General features: G+C 42.9%; 1 long non-coding RNA gene across 1 annotated transcript in view; it reads right to left on the reverse strand.

Moving 5' to 3' along the window:
* The window catches only part of LOC135176553 (uncharacterized), a 16,737-nt gene extending 404 nt beyond the window's left edge, over positions 1 to 16,333 (reverse strand). The window contains exons 1-2 of the long non-coding RNA XR_010302718.1: positions 16,230 to 16,333; positions 1 to 577 (exon numbers count right to left, since the gene is read on the reverse strand). The exon at positions 1 to 577 is cut by the window's left edge and continues 404 nt beyond it. This is a non-coding gene — a long non-coding RNA (uncharacterized LOC135176553). The remainder of the gene's footprint in view (positions 578 to 16,229) is intronic.
* Positions 16,334 to 27,291: the final 10,958 nt, after the last annotated feature.

Genomic DNA, 27,291 nt, shown 5'->3' on the forward strand with positions numbered 1-27,291 from the left:
AAGGTGTGACAGGGAATGGTAAGGGCCCACGGGGACCACTGACAGCTGTCAGGACTAGGACAAGTGCCTTCATGAAGGGAAGAGAAAGGAAAGAATGGAGAGAGACTGATGGAATGGGAAAGAAACTCAATCATCTGGGATGGGAAGAAGAACAGTCACGTGAAATAGGGACACAAACCAATATGGAACTCAAGTCCTCAGGCAATGATATGATTGGCAATGATGCTGGTGGCATGCACTGGGCAAATCTCAGATTGGACTCAGCAGCAGGTGGGAACCAGATCCAGAAGCTGGATTCTGTAACTGGATTCAGCAACTCAGATATGGGGATAGAAGGCAGAAGAAACAGGACATCACCAGGACATCAGCCTTTGGAGAAGAGGCTTGGCCCTGGTGATCCCTCAGTTTTCTCTTGCACATGCCATCCAAGGCCTGTAATCCTTTGTTGGGCAGTTGAGGGGTCCTCTGTTCTGGCTACTCCTTCCTGCAGCTTCAGTGCAAGGTGGGGCACAAGTTGTGGAAGTGCCCTTGGTGTGCCCAGGAGCAGTTCTCAGGCAGAGCCTTTGTGCATCCCAGCCTGTGACAGAAATACTCCCCATCAGCTTCTCCCTGCTAGAAGCAGCCCCTGGCTCTGCCATGCTGCCCTGAATTTGAGATAGTGCCTCACTGAGCAGAAACTGAGCTGCAAAGTCACAGCACTGAGCAGATTTAGTTATGCTCTAACTTAAACCTTGTCACTGAGGATCTCCTAACATCCCCATGCACCAAAGCAAAGATGAACTGTGAGTGGATGCTCAAGAAGGGTGGTGGAATTAACAGCCTCTAAGGAAAATGCATGGCAATGTCTGTCATAAGCAAGTTTCACAGGAAGAAGTGAGAGCACTATATAAAAGTTAAAAAAGAAAGAAATTTAAAGATTTAAAGCTATTTCCACACATGCCCAGGATCCAAGGGCACACCAATTGCAGATGTCCCAGGCAACCAGCAATAGAACAAGGGGACACAGTCTCAAGTTGTGCCAGGGTAGGTATAGGCTGGATGTTAGGAAGAAGTTCTTCACAGAGAGAGTGATTTCCCATTGGAATGGGCTGCCCAGGGGGGTGGTGGTGGCACTGTCCCTGGGGGTCTTCAAGCAAAGACTGGATGAGGCACTTAGTGCCATGGTATAGTTGACAGGCTAGGGCTGGGTGCTAGGTTGGACTGGCTGATCTTGGAGGTCTCTTCCAACCTGGTCGATTCTATGATTCTATGATATGAAACCGTAGAGTCATAGAACAGTTTGGATTGGAAGGAACCTTCAGGATCATCTAATTCCAACCCTCCCCCCCCACCATGGGTAGGGAAACTTTCCACCAGACCAGGTTGCTCAGGGCCTTGTCCAACTTGGGCAGCTTTTGATAACTGTTGCCACAAATTCACAAGGATTAGTTGGCAAACACCTGTTCTCAAAAGGAAATGGATGGGTTTGAGCTGTTGTGCAGCACAAGACAGTTGTTAAAAATCTGGAGTTTTATGATGTTGGTTAATAAATGTGCCCAAAGATGCCTTCAGTTCTCCGAGCAGGCAACTCTCTCCCCCTCCCACCTTTGCAAACAAGCACGGCAGTGGAAGCTCCTCTTTATGCAAAATGTCTATGTATATAAAACTCTTAGGTATAGCATTAACATATTTAAATTATCATAAAAATAAATGGTGCACCAAAACCTTCCCTGGATTTTTTTTTTCCCCCTTAAAAAATAGTTATGGATATTATTCTCTGAGAAACATCTTCCGTGTGGGCATGCTAAGAATTCATGATTTCATTGCACAGTAGAGAATATGTGAGTTTTATGTGTGATTCACAAAGAAAATTAGGTGTGAAAGTGGGATAAGTACTGGGATGTAGAGCAGATAGCTACCTCCAAGGCGAGATTTACATAGAGAGATTTGTATTGTGTTATGGAACCTACTTATTGTAACCATAAAAATTATTTGTACATCGATTTCCGTGGAGTCAAGTTTTAAAGATGTAAAAGGTAGTTAATTCTTCCAAATGAGTTTTTAAACAAATACCAAGGGGGCAAGATGCAGCAGAGACCAGAGAAACAGCCTCATTGCACCATACAGCAAATAATACTACCCAGGAATTCACAGCAAATGGAAACGAGAAATCTCCATTAAGAGCTCTACATTGTGTACAATCAATGTCGTCAGACCTTGCTGTCCACAAAACATATTTCATGTGTTGTTGTCCAATTTCTAGAAGTGAAAAGAGAAAGTATGGGATAGAAAAAGGAGGTGAAATGCTCAACACCCAGTTGCTGCATGGTTTCATCCCTGCCTTTCAAACGTGCAAGAAATCCAGTGGAAGTTACTCAGATTGAGACACGGAGCAGAAAAATGGGAGCTGAAAAATATTAACTTTAAAAAAACATTTAATCTAAATACAATTCTATTGAGATAAAATTCTCTGCCTTCCTTTACCCTCTTCTCACATTTTTTCCCATATTGATGATTATTAATCATAGAATCCCAGAATTGCAGCATGGTGGGGGTTGGAAGTGATCTCTGGAGATCATCCAGTCCAACTCTCCTGCTAAAGAAGGATCACCCACAGCAGGTTGCCCAGGATCACAGCAGCCAGGTGGGTTTGGAACCTCTCTTCAAATTTGGAATCTTTCCAGAGGTAGCCTGGGCCAGAGTTCCAGCATTCTCAAAACGTAGAAGTTTCTTATCATGTTCAGATGGACTTTCTGGGTTTTACTTTGTGCTCACTGCCCTTTATCCTGACACTGACAAGATTCTGACCCTGTTCCCTTGTCCCTTAGCCTTTAGCTCTTGCTGAGCACTGAGAAGATCCCCTATCAAGGCTGCCCTTCTACAGGCTCAGCAGCCCCAGGACTCTCAGCCTTTCCTCCTCACAGAGATAATCCAGGCACCTCAGTATCTTTGTAGCCTCTGCTGGACTCTCTTCAGTAGTTCCCTGTCTCTCTTGGACTGGGGAGCTCAGTACTCCAAATGTGTCCTTATTAAGGCAATGTAGAGGGGGAAAAGAACCTCCCTCTACCTGCTGATCACACTCTTCTTCATGCATCCAAAATCACAGGCTAATTATTACTGCTCTGCACCTGATACTCACAGCACAAATCATTTTTAATGGAGACTAAACAGGGAAACTGAGGTCTAGCAGCCAGCCTAAGGTCACAAGCAGGTCAATTTACTAGTAGAACTGAAATTAAACTTGGGCTCTATCACTTGAGCAATGTGGTCAAACACCAGCAGACTCTTTGCATAGCAGGGATGTGAGTAGTCCCAGATGATGTATCCCACACTCTTGCCAGCAGCTCTTCCTTTGTAGGAACTACAGAAAATATGAATACCTCATTTACAGCCAAGTCCATAAACACACACACCTTACCAAGGTCCGAGCAATCCCATATGAAACAGCTCTTAGGAAGATGCTCTTTGGAAATTAAGGATATTTAACTCATATTGTGCTCTGGACTGTAATATCTGGATATGGATTTGGCAGTTGCAGAGGTGAGGCTGAACAGCATCTTAACTCTAGCCTGAAATATCTCTAAAGATCTCCCTGAAAGATGGTAGAAACCTGAAATAATCTTGGAACTACAAGCAGGATTTGTCCTTAAACCCAGAGTGAAATTCTGCCCAAACTGAGCCCTGTACTGAACATTATCTTCATCAGCTTCCCACAACCTGTTTGTTAAAGCCAGGAATTTGCCATCTGATTGACATGAGTGCCAGAGGATCACCTGCCTGCTTTCTGCTAAGCCTCCTCACTGCAGAAGAACTTCAACAGCTGCTAAAATAGTGAAAAGAAAGAACCTTTTCCTCTCCTTTTAAGCAAGAGCAGAATTATCCTTTCCTGTGCCCCAGCTCACCATCACACACATTCATCCCCACTGAGACTTGGGCATTTTCCTATATCCAAAGAACAGTGGAATCATTTTGATTGGAAAAGATCTTTAAGGCCTTCATGCCCAACCATTAACTCAGCACTGCCAGGCCACCGCTAAACCAGATCCCTACACAGCTTTGAAACCCCTCCCAGGGGTGCTGACTCCACCACTGCTCTGGGCAGCCTGGACCAAGCCTTGACAACCCTCACCTCACCGCGACCTCCCTTTAGTGAGTTGCAGAGAGCCAGAAGGTCTCCCCTCATCCTCCTTTTCTCCAGGCTGAACAACCCCAGTTTCCTCAGCTGCTCCTCACCAGACCCACTCTCCAAATCTTTCATCAGCTTTGTTGCCCAGTCCAGACCTGCTCCAGCACTTCAATGTCCTTGTTGGAGTGAAGAGATCTCAAACTTAACACAGTATACAAGATGCAGAAGAGGCAACTTGTTCCTCCAATATACCTCTCCTCACTGGTGTCTTCAATTATTCCAGTCACCTTCTTCTACCATGAGCTGGGTGCTGTTGGAACACACCACAGCTCTTCTCAGCATGCATCTCTTGGCTGTGACAGGATGGACAATCCCCTCTAATTTTTAAGACAGATTTTATGAGAAAACATCCAGGTCTGTACAAATGTTGTTTATTGTTGCTGACATTGCCTGCTTATTCTCTCCTTCCTATCCAACTAACAAAACAATCCAGGCACCAGGTACCAATTCCTGACAGCCTTGCACCAATAATATCTACTCCAAACCAGATAAAGTACCTGACTACTCAATTTCTTGAGCAAACCTTTAATAAACTACTCAAAATTAGCAAAAAACATTTTGCTAGATGGTTCCTTCCAGGAAATTTTACCTATGGACACCTCTATTGTTTTGTAGGACTTAAAAAAAAAAAGGTAAGAAATATATTTACCTTATTTTACATAGAATTTTATCAACTAAACCCACTAAAAAGATAGTGAAGAAGCAAAGTTAGCTATTAGATAACAGTCCTTGCTGCCAAAAGCCATAATCTGACACAGATTGAGCCTGGTACAGTAGTCAATTAATGGCTCAGTGCTCATACAATAATGACCTACTAACCTGACGGTGTGTTGCTCTCACATTTTGCTGTCCCCTGGGATGCTACTGTCACTGTGTTATCTATTGCCTGCTTCCCTATCAAAGAAAATAAGCAGAGCTGAAATGTATGTACGCATCAAGCTCTGTAGTTCATTGCACACCAACCTCAGCAACTGGAGGAACAATAGATTTATAAGTTTATCCTACATTAAACCAAACATGCCTGACTGCACTGTAAATTACTAAATAATAAACCAGGTGGTGTAAGATCCTGACTTGGACAGAATATAAAAATCTATCAACCTGTAAAATACAATAACCATAAACGTGCTATGTAGCTGATGGCTCAGGTAAACCATCCACCTCCAGCAACAGAAAGGCTTTTCCAAGAGTAAATGGCAACAAAAAAGGTTTCCTAAATTTAGGTCCTGAGCGCTTCATCATTCCACGCAACACCATCAAGAGGAGAAACATAATTGAGTTAAAAACCAGTGGCAAATGTGTTTGGTTTGTTTACATTTCTTTGTCTCTAATGGAGCTACTTCATGGTAATGTGCTGTGTTTCTCAGCATATTGCCACAGGCATTTAGTCTGATCTCTAAAGAGAAGATGAACTACTGCAAGAGGGCATACTTCTTCAGTGCTCCAACTTCACATTCAAAGATAATTCTTAGTTTAAAGTAATTCTTACTTTAAACAAACTCACAGCAGCTGTGTTAGCTCAATAAAATATTTTGTGTGCCCCTCCCCAAATGATATCTGGAATCTTTAATAAGTCCTGCCTTTGTTGCCAAAATTAACTGCCACAAATCATAGCATGGTAAGAACTGGAAGGGACCTCTGAAGATCATCAAGTCCAACCTCTGTTAAAGCAGGGTCACCCACAGCATGTTGCCCAGGATCAAAGTGTCCAGGTGGGTTTGAAATCTCTCCAGAGAAGGAGAATTCACAATCTCTCTGGGCAGTCTACTCCAGGGTTTCAGCACCTCACAGCAAAAGAGATTTTTTTTCTCCTATTCAGCTGGAGAGTGCCCCTTTTTCTGTCACTGGCACCACTGAAAAGTGCCTGGCCCTATCTGTGTAGCTGTCTCAGAATCACAAAGGGATAGGAATTGGAATGAACCTCTGCTAGGTTCATCTAGTCATTTTAGGTCAGCAAGAGCTAAAGCAACTAAAGTCCAATAACCCTGCCAAAGCAGGATCACCAAGGGCAAGTCACAATGGACTTGAGACTCCACAACCTCCCTGGGAAGCCTACTCCAGAGCTTCAATACTCTCACACCAAAGAAGGTTTTCCTTCTGTTCAAACAGAAACTCCTGGGGGTAGTTTGTGCTTTTTGCCCCCTGTCTTGCCACTGAGCATCACTAGAAAGAGTCCATCTCCATTCTCTTGACACCCACCCTTCAGATATTTATAAACATTAATAAGACCTCCTCTCACTCTTCTCTTCTAAACAGCCTCAGGTCTTTCTGCATTTATTCATCTAGTGCCTTCATCATCCTCATAATCATCTATTGGACAGCCTCTAGTATTTCCCTGTTCTTGAACTGGAGAGCCCAGAACTGGGCAAAATCCTTCAGGTGTGGTCTCACTAGGGCACACAAGAGCAGGATGAGAACCTAATTCAAAAACCTCCCATCAAGGCATTCAAAACCTATTCAGGAAATTCCAATTCCAAAACCTCCACAGTAATTAATGTCATTTTAGGTACTTTTCAATGAGCAAAGCGGCTTGAATTTCTATGATTTGCCACCAGTGTTTACAATCATACAGGAACAACTAATTGCTGTGTGGCTTGACATCATTACAGAGAAATGATGTGGGATGCAGACACTTTAATTAGGGGTGGCTTTAAGTTCAGGATATGACTGCTATCATAGTGCTTTTCTAATGTGCTTATATAGGATGATCACACTGCAACACAAATACATTTTTCCTTTCTGCAAGCCTTGTCTTTGTAACAAAAAATAAAGTAATTTTTGCATACAGGTGAGCTGACAATATATATATTTCCCTAGTTGATTTTATTCCCTTGTTCTACTGACCATAAAGAAATGTGTGTTTTTTTAACCTAACAAAGTGCATAGTCAACTATGGAGAGAATCATAGAATGCACTGATTTGTAAGTGACCTCTAGAAGTCATCTGCTCCTCCCTCCCTTTAGTCAGCAGGGACACCACCAATAGATCAGGTTGCTCATAGTCACATGAAGCCTGACCTTAGCACCAGGCTTGGTCGAGTTAGAGAACGGTTGGACTCAAATATCTTCAAGGACTTTTCTAACCAAAACCATTCTGTGATTCTATGATTCAATGACTAATGCATGAAGAGATACAGGTGAGATTGTGTTTAGAAAACATGACTTTTTTTCCCCCAATCTGTAGTCTGAAGGGGTAGGGAAACTTAAGGGTTGGACTTGATGATCTGTGAGGTCTCTTCCAACCTTGGTGATACTGTGATACTTAGTAATGGTTAAAAGGGGTAAATTTTGTTTCTCTCTGTGTACAACTTCATTGAGCTCACATTCTGCACTTTCTTAAGGTGCTGAGATGATTATGTGTCTTTTAATAGACTTTGACTCGGGAGACAAACATGTTGAGAGCTGTCATCATCAAGACGCCTGCTGTCATTGTGCCATCTTCTTAACCTAACGTAAGGAAATTCATATTTAGTGAATGAGGAAATTACTTTGGGTATGTATCATTCAAATCCTTGAGGATTATTGGCTAATTAGGAGCACAGTAATGTAAATTTGCCTTGTGTCAGGTTTTCAGGAACAGTAAAATAACATAATTAAGCAGTGAACAAAGTAGATCATTTAAGCTACTCTTCACTGACAAATGTATATGATGTCTAAATATACCATGGTCTCCTAAACTAGCAACTAATGAGGACTGACTACTTGCTGGAAACTCTAAAATCATGGTTTAAGAGTAATCAAGTTTGTTAGTCTAGAGTAAACAGCTATAATGCTCACTTAGTGCTGCTAAGGAGAAGGAGGGTGATATTTTCAGAAGCTCTCTGGATGGAGGCCTGTGGCCTTGGGTGGTGGGCACATTTGAATAGCTGATGAGGCATCTCAGATACCTCCCTCCAAAGTTCAAGCAGAAACTAGCAAAGACGTGCAGCTGCAGCAATGCCAAATGGAAATTCAGCATGGAAGCCTGCAAGGTGTTTCTGTTTCTATAATCTGATTCTTCCTCCTTTTTTTTCCCCACCTCAGTTCACCCTCTGATTCCTGGGTCGTGATTTTGCATGGCATGCACTCTGAGAGCTTTTTATTCCTCAGTGCATGACCCTCGTTTCAGATCTCCTTCGAGCAACCCTGTCTGAAATCATCATCTGTATGGTCCTCTGTGACATCAGGAAAGTGATACAAATTGAGGAGTGAAGGGATATAAGCCATAGTCATCCACGGAGGATGCTCACTTCTCCATACAGCTCCCAGCACTCCCACAACATGCAGAACATTGTTACACAAACTGCATAGCCAAATTCTCCTTATCCAAGCCATGAGAACTTTATTTTGTTTTAACTGTAGATGTTACAGTTTAAAATCTGGAGCTCAGCATTGCAGCAGAAGATGGGTGAGTTCCTCACACCAGGATGAGAATATTTTCAATGCTCCACACAGAGATACATACTGAACTTGGTGTCTGAGGTGCTGGAGCTCATCAGCCCTGTGACTGAACAAGCAGTTGTCTGGAGCAGAGGATCAGTGTCTATCAATATCTAAAGCGCAAGGGTCAAAAGGTCCAGACCTTATCAATAGTGCTCAACAACAGAACAGGTGCTAAAGGGCACAAACTAGAAGCCATGAAGCTACCTCTGAAAATGAGGAAAAGCTTCTTTGCTGTGAGAGTACTGGATTCCTGGAGGCTGTCTAGAGAGGTTGTGGAGTCTCCATCTCTGGAGAGATTCCAAACCCACCTCTCTGTGGTCCAGAATGATCTGCTTTTCCCTTGGAAGAAGAGACAGATCACGACCTCATTCCAACCTCCTTTCAGAGAGTTGTAGAGAGTGAAGTGAGAAGATTTCCCTCAGCCTCCTCTGCTCCCTCAGTCACTCCACACCAGATCTGTTCTCCAGACCCTTTACCAGATTCACTGCTCTTTCCTGAACACACTCCAGTACCTTAATGTTCTTCTTGGAATAAGAGGCCCAAAATTAAACTCAGCATTTGAGAAGCAGCCTTAACACTGCTATGCAAAGTGGAACAGTCTCTGCCCTACTCCTGCCATCCACACTACTGGTGGAGTCACCATCCCTGGACGTATTCACAAAATGTGTAGACATGACACTTTAGGACATAGTTTAAGGGCCATGGTGGTTGATGGTTGGATTTGCTGATCTTAGAAGCCTTTTCCAACCCAAAGAATTATATGAATTAAAAGTGCCCAAACTTCTCCTGTTGCTGACTGCAAAGGCATATAATTTACTCCTGGTTTCCATACAAGAGTTTGTAATTACAATGAATAAGTAATTTACAACCCTCTCTCCTAATCAAGGAGATAATACATAGAACAAGTGTTTCAGAGCAATTAAAACCCTTTTCTAGCATTAACACAAGGGAGAAAAAAAGAAAGAAAAAAAAAAAAAGGTTATTTTGCAGCCTCTTTGTGCCAAAATGTAATAGCACAGAATACAGCACTGTATTATCAGCTCAAAAAAAAAAATTAAAGCCTCTCTGCATCTTTCATTTATTTATTTATTTATTTCCCATCTGGATGCAAGTTAAGTAAAATTGCCTTGCAGGAGAAATGCTTGTGAATTATCAGACTTCTTTTGAAACAAACTGAAAGAGTGCAAGAGCAAATGTGTTCTTCCCAAACTAATTGGAATTTCTATCTAAATTACTCTTAGAGAAAAGTGCCAAATAGAAGCCTCTTTTTTTTTTTTCCCCCCTCAAGAATTCTATTCTAGTTTGTAATAAAGGAAAATTACAAAACATGCCATAAAATCCTTGGAAAAGCAGGAAGTATTTTAGGAAGAATCACAGAATGGTTTGGGTTGGAAAGAACCCTCAAGATCATCTAGTTACAACCTCACTTCATGGGATACCTTCCACTAAGCCAGGCTGCTTAAAGCCCTGCCCAGCTTGCATCTCAGTCTTCTATGATGTTTATTAAAAGCTACTTTCCATGAGGTGATTAGGAAGAAAATTGTCAAGTAAGCAGAGAAAAAAAATTACTTCTCAGACTAATCAGTGTATCACAGAATTAGTTCTTTTCTCCCTTCAAGGTAACATCCAACTGATGGGCTTGTCACCTTGGATAAAGTCTTTTTTTTTCACTCTACACACACTAGCTTTTAAATATTAATTTTCATGAAAAAGAAAATTAATTTTGTAGCTAAAGCCTCCACCATCCTTCCTGGCTCCTCATTCCAGCACAGAAAAGCACAGTTGTCACCCCAAAATGAGTTCATTTTTAGCCCTCTGTGTCTAATCATGGCAAGAGCCAGTAAAATAAATCAGCAAGGAGTAAAAGTAAAATTTGCAATAACCTGATACTACTGCCTCATCCTCCCACATCTCAGGACATAAAACTTACTGTCAGAAGAACTCACAGCATGAGAATTAATCAAGGAACTCTTAAAATACTCCAAGCACCTTCCTTCTGATGACTAATTTGCCTTTCCTATTGCAAACTACTAATTTTTTATCTCAATCGATATGTACGAATATACCTCCCCATCAATCACCCAGAGCAAGGACAAACTTCCACTATTTATATAAGACTGACTACAAGATGAAACAAAAATTGACTACAGCTAACCTGGGTTGGCCACAGCAACGTAGGAAGGAGGGAGGGAAGGGGGTGGAGGGATGGGAACAGATGCAATGGACACCCTAGGGAAAAGTGTCAGGTTGGTGGGAGCAGAAAAGCTTCACCAGGCAGCTCGCAGGAAACAGAGGTGCAGGAAAATTGAAAGAGTCAAAAATAATCTCTTACAAGTGACCAAAACCCAGCTGAAGTCCCAGAGGGAAAAGTTTAGAATCAGCTGGAAAAAGGGAACAATTGGAAAATACCTGAAATACAAGGAAAGGGCCCAGAATTGCTCTGTAGAGAGGGGAGAGGCCAGAGAAAGCACAAATATGTCTCAGAGTAAATCAGAGTGAGCCCAACACAACTCAGAAGGCTTTAGTGATGTAAAACCTGTAGAGATTTTCTCTATCCAGTTCAACACTTGAAATGATGAGGAGAAATAAGGAGGAAACCCATGGAAATATTTGAAGATGGACTGAAAGAGCATAGAAACATGTGTACATCCAACCCACACACATCGCCTTCTGCTCTGCCCTGGTGAGGCCACATTTGGAGTGCTGGGTCCAGTTCTGGTCTCCTCAGTTCAGGAGACAAAAGGATCTACTGCAGAAAGCCCAGTGGAGGCTACAGACATGATTAAGGGCCTGGAGCATCTGTGTGAGGAGGAAAAGCTGAGACACTTGGCCCTGTTTAGCCTGGAGAAGAGCAACCCCAGAGGAGATTTTTTGAATGCTCATCAAGAGCTAAGGCATGGGGAGCAAGAGGATGAAGCCAGACTCTTGTTAGTGGTATCCAGTGACAGGGCAAGGGGCAATGGGAAAAAATGAAACCCAAGAGGTTCCAACTAAGCAGAAGGAAGAACTTCATTTTTTTGAGGGTGCTGGAGCTCTGTCCCAGGCTGCCCAGAGAGGTTGTGGAGGCTCTGGATAGAATTCCAAACCCACCTGAATAATGTGATCCTGGGCACTGGGGGTGACCCTGCTTCAGATGATCTCCAGAGATCATTTTCAACCCCTACCATGCTGGGATTCTGTGATCTGAGTGGCGAGACTCTAATTCAGCAAAGCACTTTGTGCTGAATTCTGAACACAAAGTTTGGCTGATGGACCTTAGGACTGCACCTGTGAGAAAGTCACATTATTAAGGTTATAGATGTGCTTAATTACCTGGATGAAATATGGTCCAATTTGTTAATTTAAGTGAGCAAAGTAGTAAATCATGTTAAACGCTATGGCACAGTGGTACTGCTCCTGAGCAAACTTGATTTTATGGAAAATGAAAAATTAAATTCTAGAGCTGAAGGCTCTTAGTCCCCTTGTCCTGCAGCACTTCACACACTTTAGTCCCCAACAAAAATCACATGAAGCACAATACAAAAGACTTTCAAGTGGATAAACATTAACCTCTGAGATAAGGCAGAGATATAGCTATATAGTTCTAGAAAATCTATTTCTCTAATCCTTTTGATGCTAATCAATTCAGTTCATTATACCCCTGGTTAAGAAATTAAAAGCAGAGATAAGTTTTCACATCTCATTTAAATAAACCAAAATAACAATAAACCCCCTGACCCACACAACCAAGGAAACTCTCCCCACTGCATCTCTTCTCCTCTCTATCATAAAAAGGCCCAAGAGACTCTAAATTTGACTCTTGGTGTTACTAGTCAGATTGGTTTTATTAATTAAGATACAGAACTTATTGGAATTTACCTTGAAAGACCACACATGGTACATTATTAGAATGATTTCCTTATAAAGAATAGAAACAGAAAAAAAAGAGAAGTGTAATTGCAATTCATGGTCTGTCAGCCACACCACTCAGCTCGGTATCACATGCAAACTTGCTGGGGGTGCAAGCCTTGCTGTCTATAATATTGATGGACAACACTGGTCCCCAGCAGATCTAGAGAGGTGATTCTGACACTCTGCTCTGGTGAGACCTCACCTGGAGTAATGTGTCCAGCTGTGGATCTCCAATACAAGAATGACAAGGACCTGCTGGAGTAGGTCAGAGGAGGGCCACTGGGATGATCTGAGTGCTGGAGCGCCTCTCCTACAAAGGCAGCTTGAGAGAGTTGGGGTTGTTCAGCCTGGAGAAGAAAAGGCTCTGGGGAGACCTTAGTGCAGCATTTCAATACCTGAGGGGGACCTACAGGAAGGCTGGGGAAGGACTGTTTAGAAGGGCTTGTGGTGGTAGGACAAGGGGCAATAGTTTTAAACTAGAGAAGGATAGATTTAGATTGGATGCTAGGAGAAAGTTCTTTACAACACGAGCAGTGGAACACTGGAACGCATAACTCAGAGGTGTAGTGGAGGCCCCACCTGGAGACATTCAAGGTCAAACTTGATGGGGTTCTGAGCAACCTGCTCTAGTTGGAGGTGTCCCTGATGGCTGCAGGGGGTTTGGACAAGATGACCTTTGAGGGTCCCTTTCAATCCAACACATTCCATGATTCTGTGAGAAGACCCTAAATCAGCTCTCTGAAAAAGAGACAAAGCAAAGCTGAACGAGCCCAAGACTTGGCAAAGCCAAAGAAGACTGAATAGATGGAACCCGTGTGCACTCATTTCATAGCCCACTGAAAACATGAGCCCCTTTCAAATGCTCAGAAGGTGTAACATTATTTTTCAGAGGGAATTTGGCTACTTTGGGAAGCGACACCTGGGCTGGGTGTGCTCAGATCCTCACTGACATACACAATGTCAGGCAGGGGTTGTGTCTTCAGGTTATTAGGCTACACTGAATATTAATTTAGCTCTCTGCTTACAAAATGACTAAGGCCATCAGTGAATTTATTGGAGCCATATTTAAGAAGGGGGTATTTATGGATTAGGCACAGATTTTAGAAATGAAATGGGAGACAATCTAAGAAATCTATCAGGAATAAGATCAACAACTTAAAGTTGAAACCAATCATCTTGAGTCTATATTTGAACTTGGATATGCAGATGTGGTGCACAAGTCCCAATGGTTCAGCAATACACTCAAAGGATCAACAGCCCTATAGACAGCTAAATTACTCGGAAAGCCAGGGAATTTATCAAACATGAATTTCAAAGTGGATTCTAGCCTGCAGGAAGAAATGGAAGTGCCCATTAATGTACATACAAAATAAATGTTGTCTGCAAGTTCATTTGACTATTTATTTTTGACACCGAACTGGCTAAAGATTTTTAATTTACATAAAAAGGTACAAAGCCTGTAACCCCTTTGATGGAAGAGATGGGAATAAATACCATGCAAAAGAGGGTTTGTTTGTTTTTGAAAAGGAGCACTAACAACCTCACAGGTAGAACACAAAGGGATCATTTACGCTTCTCCACATCTATTAGTGCATTATTTATAACAAACTCCAATTTGAGGACGTTGGCATTAAATATGTTTCTCACATGTAGAGGAAATTCTTACAAACTGATCATATATTATGGATGAAAATTGTAACAGCTACACTGCAACTAGTTAAAGCAGACGTTGAATGAATTAAAGGAGCATTGAAGAAAGGCTGAAGTAGGCTAGAGCCCTCGACAAGCTCAGCTGCTGCCTAACTCAGTATTTTTTTACTCACCAAACTGAAGAGAAAGAAGTTAAATTCAGGTATTGTTGACAAATAATTTATTTAAAAAATAATTTGGCTTTAATAATGAAATACTTCACAGCCAGGATTGAAAAAATGAAAATAAACCCCACTAAATTGAAGAGGAAGCCGAGGGGGGACCTCACTGCTACCTATAACTCCCTGAAAAGAGGCAGGAGGTGTGCATGTGTGTCAGTCTCTTCTCTCTAGTATTAGGTGATAGAGAGAGGAAATGGCCTGAAATGGTACAAGGAGAAGTTTAGTCCCAGGCTGCCCAGGAATGTGGTTGACTCACCATCCTTGGAGATGTTCAAGAAATGTGTGGGCATGACACTTTGGGACATGGTTTAGTAGGTATGGTGTTGTTCAGCTGACAATTGGACTTGATGATCTCTGAGGTCTTTTCCAACCTTAATGATTCTATGGTGCTATGACAATATTCACAGAATCACAGAACGTTAGAGGTTGGAAGGGACCTCCAGAGATCACTGAGTCCAACCCCAAAGCCAAACCAGGATTACCAACATCAGGCCACACAGGAATGCATCCAGATGGGTTTTGAAAGTCTCCAAAGAAGGAGACCTCACAACTTCTGTGGGCAGTTTTTTTTCTAGTGCTAGAGGAAGTCATAGGTAAGAAATGCTCCCTACCTTTTTCAGTTCAATATTTTAAATGCTGTTAATTCATAGATTCATGCATTCATAGAATGCTTTAAGCTGGAAGGAGCCTTAAAATTCATCTAGTTCAAATCCCTCTGCCATAGGCAGGGACACTTCCCACTAGCCCAGGTTGCTCAAGGTCTCATCCAACCTGGCCTTGAACACCTTCAGGAAAGCAGCATCAACAGCCTCCCTGGGCAGCCTGTTTCAGTATCTCACCAACTTCACTGTAAAGAATTCCAGTTATACAAAATGTGTATCACTAAAAGCATCCCATTTGCCAGTCATGGTGAAACTAAGGAGAAGCAGAAGCCAAGAGATGGATTATGGCAGCAGTCCAACAGAGCAACCTGCATTTGCAAACCCACACGGTCCACACAGACCACTTTGCATGACTGCAGCCACCTCAAGGAAGAGGAATTACATCTGAATTTAACACCAAAAAAGATCACACATCTCATGATTTATTCAATTTTCATCACAAATAAGATGTTTGCTTATATGTTAAAGGTTTCAACATATTGCAAGACACTTGTGTATAGGACCTGAGATGGAGAAAAAATGTTTTATAGCTGTATAATAGATCAGCCATAATAAATATTTGTTTAACAAAGCCTGCCTGAACTTCATGCATTAATCACAATGGAACGTGGCATGACTGGTATGATTAACTCAAAAGGCATATTCCAAATGATAAATAAGCTAATATTAACCATGTGTGTTCATTAATAATGCAAGTTCTCTGTAGTTCACAAATACAACTGATACAGTTAACTGAAAGATCACATTCTTATAATATTCATAATTACTATTTAAATATCCCATTCATCCTGGATCCCAACTAACAGAAAAGCACAATTCAGGTGCTCTCCAAATTTAAGTCCATCACTTCTCTTCATTAGCCTCTTGGCATTTTTCTTGCAGAAGCGCTGAAGATAAATGTGGTGCTAACATGGAAATAAACATCATTGCCTTTTCTTGAGGGTGGACTTCTTTATTTCAGAAGTCCTGCCTCAGCAAAGAGTTCACCTTTGGTAACCAGCTCCTAAGACACTCAGTCTGGTACTCTGTGGCCTTAAAACCAACATGATTTTTACCTAAGAAGCATCGCAGCATCAAATTGCAAAGCAGTATCTGTACCTTTGCACATGACCAGCATAACAGATGGCCTGAGAGCTCCAAAATGTATCCTCTCCTAAAAAAATACCAACAAAACCCCACAAAACGCTAAAACAACCCAACAAAACCACACAGCTCTTACCTTTACATCTGTTGGGAACAGAAGTGGTGGAGTTTTTCTGCCTGGCAGGATCCATCTATGCACCAGCACCCATTATGGGCCCACAGTTGAAGAAAAGGCATCTGTAGGCTGCAGAGTGCAGACTCCCTGGCTCCTCCAAAGGATCTTATATGCTGGAGAGATTCTTGCTAGCAGAGGACACAAAATCATAAACACGAGCAACCTGTGCTGGGAGCGTCCTTGAATCCATCTTGGGAGTTAAGATACCAGGTGCTGAGTGGTTCCCCCCACATGCAGCTGCAGGGGGTGGAGTGTCAGCTGCAGGTGGGCAGAGTTAGCCAGCCCCAGAGGCTGACCCTCAGATTGTTATGGTATATTACCCTATCCATGCCTTACATCTAACCCTGTACCCTCTATATGTAACCAATCTTGGTGGAGCACACCTCTTGCAAGAAAGCATATAAGTCTCTGCATCATGGCAATAAAGTGGATTATGACCACATTGGTGAACAAAGAGTCATTGTACCCAGGTGCTCCACCGGCGTTATTACTTCTACTCTTTCGCCTCCATGAGCCAGCATTTATCCAACCAGGAGAATAAAAAGCACTGCAAACTCCTTTGAGGGTAGACAGTGAAGCTGAAATGGACCAGACTCGAAGAAGCACTTTTAGGTCTCTTGTTTCACCAAAATACAGATGGGGCCCAAGTTTCAGAGCGAGGAGACTCTCCAGGTCTCAGGGTGAGGAGGGTCTCCAGGTTCTTACAGAAGCCCACACTCCCAGCATGGCAGGCGTTAGAAATTGCCTCCAAAAATCATCTAGTCCCACTCCCTGGCTAAAACAGGGGCACCCACAGCAGCTTGCCAAGGATCACAATACCCAGGAGAGTTCAGAATCTCTCCAGAGAAGGAGACCCCACAACATCTCTGTGCGGCCTGCTTCAGGGCTCCAGCACCCTCACGCAGAATAAGTTTCTCATCTTCTTCAGGTGGAAACTCCTGAGTTCCAGTTTGTGCCTGCTGGCACTAGTCCTGTTACTAGGCACCACTGATAGAGGTCTGGCCACATCCTCTTGCCCCCCACCCTTTAGCTTTTGCTAAGCACTGAGAGAATCCTTTCCAGGCTGCTCTTCTCCAGGCCAAACAGCCCCAGGTCTCTCATCCTTTCCATCTCACATTGATGCTTCAGTCCCTTAGTCTTCATTGCAGTGTCTGCTGGACTCTCTCCAGCAGTTCCCTGTCTCTCTTGAACTGAGGACCCAAGAACTGAACCCAAGATTCCAGACGTGGCCTAACCAAGGCAGAGCAGAGTGGTACAAGAACCTGCCTTGACCTTCTGGCCAGTCTTTTTTACACCCCCATTTAAACTACAACTACTCACCTACACAGTACACAAAACCCTGCCAGCCTGCTCCTCTCTGAAGCAAGACTTGGTAAATGAAGTCAGTGAACAACTTGGACAAAATAATTGCCTTTGAGCCCAACTCTGTGCTTATTCTGCACTCTGAAGCCAAGTGTGTAGCTGGTTATGGAAAACTAAGTGGACCCTACCATGAACCAGCATCTTTGTGCTTGTAAGCAAAGCATGAGCTGGTCAGATCTCCAAATTCTGACATTCAGCATTCACTCTCCACAAAAGAAACTCAATGGTTGCTTTTAATTTGTTGGGTTGTTGGATTTAGAGTGGTTTGAGTGGGGTTTTGGTTTGGGTTGGGTTTTTTTATGAACAATTATTCCTGACAACTCTTCCTTTAGAACAGCATAAAAATTAAAGACAGTTATTATAAAGTGATCAAAGACATTGCCAAAATCTGAGCAAATATTGATAGAAAGTGCTTGAGTGTCAAATGCTGCCCAACTATTTCCCTGTACACAAATGGTATATGCAAAGATCTATGTTTCCATGGCATTTTTGCACCTCCTGCCTTTAATGCGTGAGCTGTCTGAACGTTATCATCCCCATCAGCATCCAGAATAGAGGCAGGAACACAACTGACATCCTCACCACAGCAGTTTTTTTAATGCCTTGTTTTTATTTCTTTTACTTGTCTTTCAGTGTCAACAGTTGATGTTGTTGTAAGAGGTCAGTTTTATATCCTGGTGCAACCACTGAACTGGTTTAGGTTTAAAATGACACTACTGTTTAGGACCCAGTAATTTTCAGGACCTATGATTTACTGCTCTGGCGCTCTATAAGCCTCATTTCATACCTCCAAGAATGAACTAGTCAAAGTGTTAAATAAACATGAAGTATAAGGCTTGTTTTCTTTCCAAAAGTGCAAGCACTGTGTTACTCTAATGATTAAATATTGCTTAAATATACAACTGAGTGACTAGTTTCACAGTCAATTCTTTCCCTCTGCTTCATTTTATGTATTAATTATTTTGTGTTCAGACAAAGGCTTTAATTAAGAAACATAAAGAGTTTCTGAAGAGTGAAGAAGTAATGGTTTCATCTGCATTAAACTGATTATAAAGTCACATTTCTGCAGAAAAAAAAATCAGGGGAAAAAAAATAAAGAAAAAAAATCTTAATGAAGCCTGAATTCATTAGAGGTGAAAAGACCTGATCATATCCTGCACCCCAGCTCATGCTTCCAAAGGGCCCAGGGCAAAGCAACCCCAGCGATGGATCTCCACCAGCAATGCTTTGGGTTGAAGGTAGAAACACTACCCCAAAATCTTCAGTATGCAGCAGATATGAGTGGCAATGCACAAGGCCACGGTGACCTGAGGTCGATGGTTAGAGTCAATGACCTCAGAGGTCTTTTCTGATTAAAAGGATTTCATGATTCTATTTATGTTGATATTTCTTTATAAAATCATCAGAGGTAAAAAAAAAAAACCAACACCCAAAAGATTATTCCCATCAAAACTTCCTTTTTTGGGAAGCAGCATCTAAAAAGTATTTAGGAGCAACCTACATCATGGGATGCACAGAGTGCTAGAGAGGTTATCCCAGGCTGGAAAAATATTGGAAGGAAGTTTTAAGTGCCCTACCTGATGCAATAAAAATCCCAGTACTGTGTGTCCTCAACTTTGTATTCTTCATTTAACAAAAGACACTGCCACAGATAAATATCAGAACGGATTTGTTAATGTTGCACTATTGGCAGCTAAAAACGGATCACTGTAGACTGGAAGACTGAACAACTGCCAGCTGGTAATAAATGGATAGCTCAACCTAAGGATTTACTGCCAATGAGGGGGGAAAGGAGAGCTCAGTGCATAGAAATAAACTGAAAGAATTGAAGATAACAAAAAATTTCTCACAGGCTTCTGCAAAATACAGATTGGTTGGCAAAGGCCAGGGGAAGAAGGAGAAAGAAAACACTGCCCTCTGCTCTGGACTATGGCTTGGCTGCAAACTCTTTACCAGAAAATCCTTGGTAAAGGGATGGGGCAATGCAGAAGCAAATAGCACCCTCAGAGAAGCTCCAAGTCGGGTTTGTGATGGGACTGGGAAGAGCTTGCATCAATAACTGGAACCGGTTGTCCAGAGAGATGGTAGATGCCTCCTCCCTGGAACCATTACAGGTTGTTTGGGACCCGGAGCAACCTGATCTAGTTGCAGATATACCTGCTGGTTGCAGGGAGGGGTGGATTAGATTACTTTTAAAGGTCCTTTCCAATCTGGTGCATTCTATGATTTAAGGATTTTATTCTATGATTTTATTGTCCTAGAGTGTTAGCTAGATCTACAAGGTACAAATTTCTGTGTGGCATGCTATTGGTCTTCATAGACCAAATATCATTAATTCCAGGACAAGACAGACAGCTGTGGTGTGCTTTGAGGTGGTTAAAGCTACCAGCCAGCATTGAAGTCCAAATGAAGAGCATCAACCTCTACAGAGGGTCTGGACCAGCATTATCAAGTCTGCTAACTCTAGGGAAAAAAAAGAAAGGAAAAAAAAAAAAAAAGAGAGAAAGAGAGAAGGAGAGAAAGAGAGAAAGAAAGAAAGAAAGAAAGAAAGAAAGAAAGAAAGAAAGAAAGAAAGAAAGAAAGAAAGAAAGAAAGAAAGAAAGAAAGAAAGAAAGAAAGAAAGAAAGAAAGAAAGAAAAGGAAGGAAGGAAGGAAGGAAGGAAGGAAGGAAGGAAGGAAGGAAGGAAGGAAGGAAGGAAGGAAGGAAGGAAGGAAGGAAGGAAGGAAGGAAGGAAGGAAGGAAGGAAGGAAGAAAGGAAGGAAGAAAGGAAGGAAGAAAGGAAGGAAGAAAGGAAGGAAGGAAGGAAGGAAGGAAGAAAGAAAGAAAGAAAGAAAGAAAGAAAGAAAGAAAGAAAGAAAGAAAGAAAGAAAGAAAGAAAGAAAGAAAGAAAGAAAGAAAGAAAGAAAGAAAGGAAGAGAAAGGAAGGAAGGAAGAAAGGAAGGAAGAAAGGAAGGAAGAAAGGAAGGAAGAAAGGAAGGAAGAAAGAAAAAGAAAGAAAGAAAGAAGGAAAGAAAGAAAGAAAGAAAGAAAGAAAGAAAGAAAGAAAGAAAGAAAGAAAGAAAGAAAGAAAGAAAGAAAGAAAGAAAGAAAGAAAGAAAGAAAGAAATGAAAATAAGTCAAAATTACCCAGAGAACTGAAAGATAAGAACTTGATAATTACTTGGAACCAAATTACTATCAGGATGGCTGCCATTATTCTCTGAGGACACCCATTTCATCTCTTGTGCAGGTGCACTCACCACAAGTGGATCACGCTGATGAAAAGCTGTGAGCCTTTCAATGACACCTTGAGGGGTCTTATGAATTAAATATCAAAAATGGACATCTCCTTTGTATGGGAGGGTTTTAATGCAAAGACTGTAACAGGTTTATAAGTTACACCAAGAAAATGAGGAAAGTTTATTCTGTCTTTGGCCGAAGAGAAACAGATACTGTGGTGAAAGTTTTTTGCACCCACAAGAGACTCCTCTTTCAACAGCTCATTCTGCCTACGTGCTGGACTCATAGCTGAGATGATTAACTGCACACTCATAAACCAACAAAACTAAGAAGTGACCCTTTCTCCTTCAAGGCCTGGAAATCAGAAAAGCAGGCAAAACTTTGGTGCAGGATCAATTAAATCTCCACTCCTTCACTGGGCATTTCACAGTAACAGATAAGAGAGCAAAGCACAGCAAAAGTGGTTTCATGGAATTGTGTCAGTTGGAATAGAGATCAAACCCAACAGTCAGCCTTTTAATGCCATCTAAAGATGACCTTGTTCTGAAGGAAGGAGGAAAGACTTATAATGGGGAACAAACTTACACCCCAAAATCTACACCTAAATAAACATTAAAGCCATCAAAATGGCTGACATGGATCTTTCCATGCCCTAGATGTCATCTGTGTATCCTGCCAGTGATGCACATCACTTTGGAAATGCCCAATGATTTGGAGAAGTGAATAGCTATGAACACTACATCCATTCAGTAAGGGACAGGAAAAAAAAGTGATGTGCCCTGGTTGCTGGTGGGGAACAGGACACAAGCAGGGCTGGATGGTAAAGGAAGTGAGGGCTGGTGACAAGCAGAGGTGGAATCATAGAATAGATTCAGTCAGAGTTGGAAGGGGCCACAAGGATCAGCCAGTTCCAATGCCCCTGCCACGGGCAGAGACACCCTACCCGAGATCAGGCTGGCCAGAGCCTCATCCAGCCTGGCTTTAAACACCTCCAGCCATGGGGCCTCAACCACGCCCCTGGGCAACCTGTTCCAGTGCTCCACCACCCTCATAGTAAAGAACTTGCTTCTAACATCCAATCTAAATCTGCTCTTCTTGGCCTTGAACCCATTGGCTCTCATCCTGTCACTGCAGGCCTTTGTAAACAGCTTCTCCCCATCCTTCCTTCCTGTAGGCCCCCCTCAGGTACTAGAAGGCTGCTATTAGGTCCCCCCAGAGCCTACTTCTCTCCAGACTGAACAGTCCCAGCTCCCTCAGCCCGTCCTGATAGCAGAGGTGCTCCAAACCTCTGATCATTTTCGTGGCCCTCCTCTGGATCATCAGGTCCATGTCCTTCTAATAAAGAGGGCTCCAGAACTGGAGGCAGCACTCCAGGTGAGGTCTCACCAGAGCGAAGCAGCAGAATCACCTCTCTGGATCTGCTGCCACACTTCTTTTGATGCAGCCCAGGATATGATTTGCCTTCTGGGCTGCAAGCCTGCACTGTCTGCTCATGTCCAGCTTCTTGTCCACCAGCCCCTCTTTCCATAGGGCTGCTCTCTAACAGCTCATCCCCCAGCCTGCACTAATAGGGAGGATTGTTCCATCCCAGGTGCAGCACTCTGCACTTGCTGAACTTCATGAGGTTCACCCAGGTCCACCTATCCAGCCTGTCAAGGTCCCTCTGGATGGCCTCCCATCCCTCTGGTGTGTCGACACCACCATGCAGTTCTTCACAACAAGAGTGGTGAGACACTGGAACAGGTTGCCCAGAGAGGATGTCAAGGCCCCATCCCTGGAGACACTCGAGGTCAAACTTGATGGGACCCTGAGCAACTCGATCTAGTTGGAAATGTCCCTGATGACTGCAGAGTGGTTGGGCAAGACAATCTTTGAGGGTCCCTTTCAACCTGATGTGTTCTGCAATTCTATGATCTAATTCTACCCACCCTGCCACTGGAAGGGTCAGTTTCCACTAGACTAGGTTGCTCAAGTCCTTGTCCAGCCTGGCCTTGAGCACTTCCAGGGAGGGGGCATCCACAACCTCCCTGACAGCCTGTTCCATGGTCTCACCATCCTTACTTATAAAGAAATTCTTCCTAATCTCCAGTCTAAATCTCCCCTTTTCCAGCTCAAAGCCACTTCCCCTCATCCTATCTCCACAAGCCTTTGTAAAACATCCTGCAGCCCAGCAGTGTGCTGCTGGGACCAGCAGCATTAGGAAGGTAGATGTTTGCCTGCTAATCTGCATGGTGACGGTTTACGTGGCATAAGCTGTTTAGGTTCAAGGGTGTTTGACTAGCAGAGCTTATTGGGGACTGCATTTTCTCCAGGGTCCAAGGCAAGCTCTACATCAAAGCCTGATTGAGCAGAAAATATGTGCTAATGTTCACAGCAGTACTCTATTATGGTATAAGTATGCTTGTAAATATTCACTACATGTTATTACGCCATTTGAACCAAGAATATTGCAGGGTGAAAGGTCAGCCCTAATGCTCTCTCAGGAGGCAGCAGTTTTGAATATAACCAAATGGGATAATGGTCAGGAATACCCAGAGGGGGCAATGTAGCACATCGTAAAGAATTGTGCTGCGAGTTTTAAGTTTTCAGGACAACAAAGATGCCAAGGAGATGGCTCATAAGCAGTCATTATTAATGGAATGACAAGGGTAATGTTAAGCAGGATGTCTTTGCTATAATAAATCTTGTCCCTGCGCCATTAGTAGTCCTTACAACTGCAAATAGCAGTTAGGTTATAACCTAACATGGCAGAATTTTATCCTCTCAATCTCTAATGTATTTTATAATGCTGTTAAAGTCAGGAATAGCAACTGTTTAAGCTCACTTAATCTGTGAGAAGTTTAAACAGGAATTTTAAATGCGAAATCTGCTTTGATAGTAGTTTCTCTTAATTAAATAGATGAAGTAGCTCCTTCTAAGCATACACTGGGCTGCACTAGAGGGGCTGAGGAACACTTCTGAATTTAAAATGTTGAATGTCTTCCTCTGGATGTAACTCTTGCATTCTGAAAATGAAGGGTTTTGTTCTACTTTTATAAAACATTTCTAGATTAATTTGAGGTTTTTTTTCTATTGTTAAAATATTGTGACTTTTTCAAATAAACCACTATTTTTTCCTTGAAACAAACTCTTCTGGGCAAGTAAGAGTTTCCTTTCCTTTCCTTTCCTTCCCTTTCCCCTTCCCCTTTCCCCTTCCCCTTCCCCTTCCCCTTCCCCTTCCCCTTCCCCTTCCCCTTCCCCTTCCCCTTCCCCTTCCCCTTCCCTTCCCTTTCCTTTTCTCTTTTCCCTTTCCCCTTCCCCTTCCCCTTCCCCTTTCCTTTTCTCTTTTCCCTTTCCCCTTCCCCTTCCCCTTTCCTTTCCCCTCTCCTTTCCCTTTCCCTTCCCCTTTTCCCTTTTCCCTTTTCCCTTTCCCTTCCCCTTCCCTTCCCCTTCCCTTTCCCTTCCCCTTTCCTTCCTCTTCCCCTTCCCTTTTCCCTTTCTCTTTCCCTTTCCCTTTCCCTTTCCCTTTCCCTTTCCCTTTCCCTTTCCCTTTCCCTTTCCCTTTCTTTCCCTTCCCCTTTCCCTTTTCCCTTCCCCTTTCCCTTTTCCCTTCCCCTTTCCCTTTCCCTACCTTCCTTTTTGCTTTCCCTTTCCCTTTCCTTTCCACTTTCCCTTCTCCTTTCCCTTTCCCTACCTCCCCTTTTGCTTTCTCTTTCCCTTTTCTTTCCCCTTTCCCTTTCCCTTTCCCTTTCCCTTTCCCTTTCCCTTTCCCTTTCCCTTTCCCTTTCCCTTTCCTTTCCCTTCCCCTTTTCATTTCCCTTTCTCTTTCCCTTTCGTTCCTTTTTGCTTTCCCTTTCCTTCCTTTTTGCTTTCCCTTTCCCTTTCCTTTCCACTTTCCCTTCCTCTTTCCCTTTCCCTACCTCCCCTTTCCCTTTCCCTTTCCCTTTCCCTTTCCCTTTCCCTTTCCCTTTCCCTTTCCCTTCCCCTTTCCCTTTCCTTTTCCTTTTCCTTTCCTCTATTCTGACCACAGCAAAGTAAAACAGCAACTATCTTTAAGGAGATGACATTATGCCAGATGGACATGTGATGACCATTCCCAGCCTGGCCCAAGGACAGCATCTCCCTTCCACAGCCTTTCTTCAAGTTGCAGAGAAAGTGGAAAACAGATTTTTTTTTTTAATAACTGAAAGGAATGGTATCACAGAAGAGCAATTATTCAACTCAGTGGATCAAATTTGGATATGTTAAATGGATCCTGAATCTTAGCTAACTGTTTGATAAATATTTAAACAGCTTCACTGCTGGCTATCCATTTCACCTGCTTTGTTTTCCTTCGACTGATATTCCAGAAATAGCTATGAAAATCACTAGCTCAATCAACTCTCTGAAAGACTGTGGCAGAGCCGTCACTGTATCATGATAGATTGAACCCAGAGCATTAATCAGGAGTCAGCAGAGCATTAGCTAATATGATCAGGACCATCTTCAACCATTCTGGTGCTCAACACCCTCCTTGACAGCCTTTCTTCTCTAAAAATAGCCAGAAATCTCACTGAAATTCCAAGTATGGAAATCAGCAAACTGAAGAAATAGTGATGGTCCTTACACATGTCTTTCAAAAATCCCAATATTTGGAATGTATTGTACCTGCTAAAAAGTCTGGAAAAATAATAACATTGAAATGACTGTCCCACAAACCCAGTAGTCATGGCACTTCAGAACATGGTTTAATGGCTGTGGCGGTGTTGACAACTGGGCTCAGTTGGACTCAGTGAGATGGAGATCTTTTTCAAGGGAAGAATTCTACAGTCCTGTGATGACAACAGAGGATGGAGACTCTTAGAGCCTGTAGAAGACTCTTAGAGCCTGACCTCTATGTGAGGTCAGCATTGGCTCAGAGAACAGATCATGAAGAATCACAGAACTGTAGAATCATAGAAGTGTTGAGGTTGGAAAACCCTTTGAGGTCATCAAGTCCAACCACTTGCTTAGAGCTCACAGTGCTAAGTCACAATCACTAAACTACATCCCTCAGCACCACATCCATGCATCTTTTAAATGCCTCCAGGATGGTGACTGCTCTGGGAAGTCTGTTCTAGGATTTGACAACGCTTTCTGTGAAAAAAATTCTTCCTAGTATCCAACCTGAACCTCCCTTGGAGCAACTTGAGGTCATTTCTTCTAGTCCTGTCACTTGAGAGAAGAGACTGACTGCTGTCTTGTTCCAACCTTCTTCAAGACTGGAATGGGAAAGTTAAAGGACAATGAGGTCTCCCCTCAGTCTCCTCTTCTGAAGAACAAGCAACCTCAGTTCCCCTAGCTGTTCCTCATAAGACTTGTGTCCAGAGTCACTTTGTTGTCTCTCTGGACTCATAGTTATGCATTAAAACAGACTTTCCTCAAGCACAATAATGCTTTAAAACACACCAAAAAAGCCTCAGCTGTTGGGGCTGGTGCAAGAAGCTTTCTTGTCAACCAGAATGGCTCTTGCCTTCTTGTCAACAAATGGTTCTGCTCGAGGTCTCTTCCAACCTGGTTGATTCTATGATTCTATGACCTTAAAAAAGATGTGTGTTTCTTCTTTCCCATAGGTACACTCCCATCATCTACTTTCAACACAGAAGAGCAGAATACATGTGGTGGCATTCATTACATATGTGCAGAGCATCACACAGGCAAGAGCAAAACATCACAGTCGAGTTTTATAGGACTCTGAATAATCTAGTTGAAGATGTCCCAGGTGTCCCTGCATGAATCTGTAAAGGATAGAGGTTGATTTGCTGCAGAGCAACTCTGTGGAGAAGGACCTGGTAGTGCTGGTGGACAAGTTCAGCATGAACCAACAATGTGCTCTCATGGTCAAGAAGGCCAAATGTGTCCTTGGATGCAGGACCTGTTGACCCTTGGAGTCAGCAGGTCAAATAAGGTTATCCTTCCCCTCTACTCTGTCCTACTGAGGCCACACATGGAGATTTAGGTTAAATTCTGGGGTCCCCAGTTCAAGAGAGATAGGGAACTACTGGAAAGAGTCCAGTGGAGGCTGGAAATATATTGAGGGGACTGTTACATCTCTGTTAAGCTGAAAGGATGAGATACTTGGGGCTGCTGAGCCCGGAGAAGAGCAGCATGAGAGGGGATGTGATCAATGCTCAGAAAGAGCTAAAGGGTGGAGGGCAAAAGAATGGGACCAGGTTCTTCTCAGCAGCATCCAGCAACAGGACAAAGGACAACAGGCATAAACTAGAACCCAGGAAGTTCTACCTGAAGAGAAGGAGAAACTTCTTTGCTGTGAGGCTGCTGGAGCAGGCTGCGCAGAGAGGTGGAGTCTCCTTCTCTGGAGAGATTCCAAATCCTCATGGACATTGTCATACTTGGCAACCTGCCATGGGTGACCCTGTTTTACCAGGGGGCTTGACTTTGACTGTAGGATACCTCACCATGCTGGGACTCTGTGATTTTGTT

This window comes from Pogoniulus pusillus, chromosome 6 (genome assembly GCF_015220805.1).
Source record: "Pogoniulus pusillus isolate bPogPus1 chromosome 6, bPogPus1.pri, whole genome shotgun sequence".
Classification (NCBI taxonomy): Eukaryota; Metazoa; Chordata; class Aves; order Piciformes; family Lybiidae; genus Pogoniulus; species Pogoniulus pusillus.